This window comes from Alligator sinensis, unplaced genomic scaffold, assembly GCF_000455745.1.
Source record: "Alligator sinensis unplaced genomic scaffold, ASM45574v1 scaffold628_2, whole genome shotgun sequence".
NCBI lineage: Eukaryota > Metazoa > Chordata > Crocodylia > Alligatoridae > Alligator > Alligator sinensis.
The window spans coordinates 4,480,127-4,485,859 of record NW_005841833.1 but is presented as its reverse complement, the minus strand read 5'-3'; the positions used below and the strand labels follow the sequence as shown (position 1 = coordinate 4,485,859).

Sequence of the window (5,733 nt, the reverse complement as noted above, 5' to 3'; positions counted from 1 at the left end):
TGCCACATGCATGACACATTTAGTAGTCCTTCCACTCTGTTTAGCACTGGTAAAGCCCCAGCTTGAGTATTATATCTAGTATTGGTTTAAGAAAGATATAAACCAGTTGCAGAGGATCTAGAGCAGTAAAAGTGATAGGAGGTCTAGAAAGCATGACCTACAATGAAAGTTTGAAAGAACATTTTTAGTTCAAAGAGAAATTAGAGGGGAGACACGGTAACAGCCTTCAAATGTGTTAGCGTTACTACAAAGAGGAACCATTATAAACCATTCCTTGTGACCACTGGAAACAGCACAAGAAGTAATGGACTTAATTTATAGGAAGAGATATTTCAATTACCATTCAAAGGGTGAGAATGGTTAAGCATGGGAATAATTACCCAGGAGTCTGTGAAATCCCAAATACTGGAAATTTTTAAGAATATGTTAGATATTTACCAGCAACTGTTTAGGTACAGTTGATCAAGTGAACAGACAAACTGACCTCAACGCCCCTTTCAACTTTATCTTCCATCATTCTCTGTTTATGGACACTAAAGTTTAAATTGCATCTCACACTATTATGATCACTTGAGAGGACGCTACAAATCTTAAACAACCTGGCCACAGGCTTAGACTGGGGTACTCAAGGCCTGGCCCACAAGGCAGATCTGGCTCCTGGTGTATATCCAGCCCATGGGGAGCCCTGTTGGCTGTGACCCTGCATGCTAGATCTGAGGTGCAGGGTGGTACAGGGCCCTGGGCTTGGCATAAGGAGCTGGATGGAGGCAATGCAATCTAGATCCAGGCATGCTGGCCCAATCCAGTCCATGGACCAGCACAAACAATTAGACACTCCCATTTTAATAATCAAACATTTGAAAGTTGAAGAGGTCTGCAGCAGATAAAAATTGCTTCTGGCTAACAACATTATGAGTAATTATTTGCAATGCTATGTTGCTATTTGAAGACAATCTGTTAGATTTTGAGAAAAGTTCCCACCTTTAATTAACAAAAGGAAGAACTGATAAGTGATCAAAAGCTAAAATTTGCAGAAAGCAAGGTGTAAATTATAACACTCTGCTTCAAGTTGTTAATGCAGAATCTTGGTTACTTAAGGCCCCACAGATGTTATAAAATCCACGGCTGCTATCATCTATTAAAAGGCTACAGGGTCCCTTCTTCTCAGTGCACACCACTCCATACAGACAGTCCGAAACTGTTAAGAACTTTTTCCTGGTTTCCAACCTAGAAAACAATTCATATTAACCCTTCAATGAGAATTAGTTATTCTTTCCAAGGGGAACTCCAGTAAAGCATCTCAGCCTCCCAGATAGGCATTTTATGCTGCAGAAAACAGGCGTCTCTTCCTACCTATAACTGGGGATGGAATTACCGAAACAATTTATTTTCAACAATTAGTCCTAATGATAAAATACTAGTCCAGGAGCAGAATGATAACAATAAAACAAACGGAAGAGAGAACATAACCAACCGAAAGATCTTTGATCCCATTAATATAAGTTAACAACCATTTGCAACCCATTTTTAAATAGCAACCTCCCTTAACTTCCTCCTGAAATCTTATGTGAAGAGCAAAGAGAATGAAAAATTCTGCAAGTCACTAAGAGAGGACTTGCTATAGTCCTACATTTAACTCTGTGTGCATATTTACATTTGTACACTTACACACACAGCCGGTTTGTTTACCTACAGAGTTTGGTAGGCTCCTGGAAAAAAAAAAATCCTCCTTGCTAATAATAAGTACATTCAGTCCATGAAGAGACCTGACTTGCATCACTTTGAGCATCTCTCAATTGTTTAAAGTCTGAAGTTCTGATAGAAGTTAGAGATTAAAATGATTTAGAAACAGAAGGTGGGAACTGGCTTCAAGAATACCATTTCCCGTTATTCTCAACTACAGAACATGTCTGAACAAGGACATCCAGGTCCCCAGGCATCTAACTGATGTAACTGTAAGTGAAGGACTAAAACAAGGAAGCAACAGCAAACATCACAGATAGATTTTTGGGCCTGGGGCACAGAAAGTGGTTAGGTCAATTCATACTATTGTCAAAATAAGATTCCCTCCCTTCCTAACTCTCAGCCTTCTTAGTCTTTTAAATTAGTGCTGTGATAGTCATGGAGCTGCTATGTAAGCTAGCAATTGAGGTGGACTGTATAATTTACATGCTCGTTATATGTTTGTATGACTGAATTTACTGGGCCCTGGTGGGGAGTGGAAAAAGCACAGAAACAGCACAAGGGACCTGGATAAACCACCTTTGAACAAACAGTCAGCAGGTAATTACAAGACAATGGAAGAGGATATCAATTTCAAGTATCCTATAGCCTGTCTCCAAATAAGATGCAGGCCCAGTTTTGCCCCACTAAGAATTTCTATGAAGAAAATCACATTTCTTAATTAAGGAAATGGACTATGCCAACCAGCCTGTAGGGCTTTCAAAAGGGTCTACAGAAAACTCAGACTTACCAAGAGCTCCTTATTGAGGATGTCTCGACACCGGGCGAGACAGACATTTGCGCAGTCTGTTTTATCATTTACAAACCCCGAGCACAGGGTTTGAATTACACTTTGACTCTTGGAGGGGGAGGGGTCTGCAAAAAAGAAAGGGGGGGGCTGCCCATTACAATGCCCTAATAAAATCGGAGACCCCCCAGGTTATGATTTTCAAATCTTATGGGGGAGGGCCTCATCTCTTATGGGGTGGGGGCTCACCCCCACCAAGCTCCCCTGTAATTCAAGCCCTGCTCTTATATGCTTTACTCTAAATAAGTAATTTGATTTAATTAAACTGCTTGGTTAGTACTCAGCATTATCATTGCTCCCAGAGGAAAAAGAACTGGCAAGTGCAGGACATAAGGCAGCCCTGCTAAGGCAATAATAGTTGATACACTGAGGATTGCAATCCTGACCCAGTCTCAGAGCTGAACTGAGCAATTCCATGATAAAGAAATGTCAGAAGTCTAGGGAAGTGGTTCTCAACCTTTTTAGACTTGAGGCACCTCTTGATAACTTTGAGACATCCTTCAATAGATGCAAAGCACCCTTCAGAAAATACCAGCTCTTAGTTGTCCACTCAATTTTTTTTTTTTTTTTTTAACTACAGCTGAATAATAGAGCAATTACTGCATTGCAAAGAACTCAAAAAAGCCACAGCATGTCAGAATGGTTTTAACACTACAGATTCTTATTTGAGATCTCTGGGTTTATCATGAGGATCATATTTACACATCTGTCTGTGCTAACATTGTGTGGCACCCTGCAGCACCCTTGAAAAGATCTCAAGGCACCCCCACAATGCTGTGGCACCCTGGTTGAGACTCACTGGTCTAAAGCCAGGACCTGGAGGAGGTCTACTCTTAGTCTAAGAGACCAGAAGGGGTTGAGATTCAAGCTCAGTATCAGTCAGTTACCCTGGGTGAGACCTTATGTTAGAAAGATGTTGGCACTGCAGCAACGTACTTTTAAGATGTAAACTAACCTACACAAGTCTTCTTTATACTATGAAAACTGATCACAAGAATATTTTCTGGCTGCGGAGAAATTAGTATTTCTTTTAAAAGATCCCCAGAACAACGGTTAATGTATCCAAAAATGATCACCTTCTCCTTTAACAGATCCAAATTTCAAAGATGGCCAGATTCAGCTACAAGGGTATACTGGTTCAACTGAAAATTTAAGAGAGACAGTCTATAATACTCCAACCGGCTCTGAGTCTTTAGCATCTGTCATTTCTTAACTGAATTGTCTCCAGGAAGCAGTATGGAAGAGCCCCAAACACATCAAGAACTGCTGAGCAAGCGATAAAGATTATAACAACTTTAAGCTATTAACTGAGGCTTGCCAGCAGGTAGAAGAAATGTAGGGTGCAGGCATTTCACCATTTCCCCCTCACTTCCCTTACTACCTCCCTGACCCTCGAGCTGCAGCTGGCATAAGAGTGCCTGCTAGACTGACTTTGGACATTTCATAAAGAGAGGCAGACTAGCTCAATTACTCCATTAAGTACTGGAGCGCAGCTCAGGGCATGAGATCAGAACCAGTATTATACACACACCTATTATTAAATAACAGAAACCCATCCAGCAAGGGCACTTCTGAAAATGCTTATCCAAGAAAACAAGAAGTAAGGATCCCAAAACATTTTTAGCATGCATACCTATCATTTTCATGCATTAGAAAAGTTGAGTTAGGGTTATATGGAAAGCATTTGACCAGAATCTTTCAGACAAAGACAGAAGAAAAAAAGAGAACAGGAACAGTTCCACACGGAAGACTGATGACTCAAGTTCTTCTGAAAGGAGATCTAAAATGAGGTATTCACAATCAATTCCAAAAAAAACCTTGGAATAATTAACAGAATAAAGGAAGAACCACTAAAATAGCCGAACAAGTGTAACCTACCATTAAGAGAGAAGCTGTCCTGGATACTGGACACTGTCAATGGTCACAACCCGAGACAGCTTGAGCTAGATCAATATTTGGGCAGGAAAGGAGATTCTCCCCCCCTCCACGCCACCAATACCCAAACTCTGCATCAAAGGGTTCTAATGATCCTGCAAGTACACTTTCCCCATAAGTTTGTAAAAGTAAAAACGTTCCCTCGAAATATTTAACACCTATGCTCTATAGCAAAAAGAGTCAAACACAAGCATTAAAAAAAATAATCATCTTATCCCCCAAAATAAAACCATAAAGAACTTTTTGGTGTGCACATCTTTACGCTTTGCTCAAAACCTTAAAGGCTAGGAATGCCTTAACAAAATACACAAAAGCTCATATTCACAAATAGTCAACTCACCCCAGGGCTCTAAGGAAAAGTGCCAATGATCACAAGACACCTGATAAAAATCAGCAGAATTGGCAACACTGAGAAGCTGGGCCTAAACATGAATCCTGAGATGCTTTGACTGTTTAAGCAGAAATGAACAAAATAAGTTTAACGAAAACAAAACGTCACCTTTAGTAAAGCTGCTCGTTAACATGCCTTTTTTTTGTAAATAGAAACCAAGTCTACGCAGCCTTATGCACATCCTTAACTCTACTAAGTGGGTAGTTCTATTGACATCAACAGAACAACTCGCACGTAGCAATTTGAGGCCATGAGTAAGCAATTCCAGAAGCAGGACCTAAAACTGGTCTGGTGAAGCGCACAGCAGAGAGCTACCCGGCACTCAATGGGGAAGGGAACAACCAGACAGGGCATCGCAGACCTCCCCCCCCCACCTCTACAACGCTCGGATGCGGTGCAGGATTTAACAAAACCAGGCTGACTGCTACAGTTTAATGTGTGTGTGTGTGTGTGTGTATAGTATGTATGTAATTCTATCCTATGTGTGTGTGCGTGTGTGTGCCTATATAGTATGTATGTATGTAATTCTATCCTATATGTGTGTGTCTGTACCGTATGTATGTATGTAATTCTATCCTATATGTATGGGGGGGGGTGTATACAGTATGTATTATGTAATTCTATCCTATATGTATGTGTGTGTGTCTGTATGTATGTCTGCATTTGTGTGTATACAGATACACACACACGTGTATGTGTGTGTGTGTGTGTCTTGACACGACCCACCTTCACCTGAACTACCTGCACTTACGTGAGCCTTAGAGATGAGGGTGCCGTCAGCCCGACAGCACTCTAAAAGCGAGACGGTGTCACAGCATTGCACTTCCTGTCGCGCGGGCTGGATTGAAGCGCCCGGCCGCCCGCCCGGCCCTCCGAC

At 41.3% G+C, this 5,733-nt stretch overlaps 1 protein-coding gene across 6 annotated transcripts in view; it reads right to left on the bottom strand.

Annotated features, from left to right (window-relative positions):
- Positions 1 to 5,733, bottom strand: part of CLIP1 (CAP-Gly domain containing linker protein 1) — an 83,082-nt gene extending 77,349 nt beyond the window's left edge. For 5 of the 6 annotated variants that reach the window (XM_025199065.1, XM_025199093.1, XM_025199102.1 and 2 more), the window contains exon 1: positions 5,608 to 5,733. The gene's annotated coding sequence lies outside the window, so the exon portion shown is untranslated. Of the gene's footprint in view, positions 1 to 5,582 lie in introns of all 6 variants that reach the window. The other variant, XM_025199071.1, reaches the window with a different exon arrangement.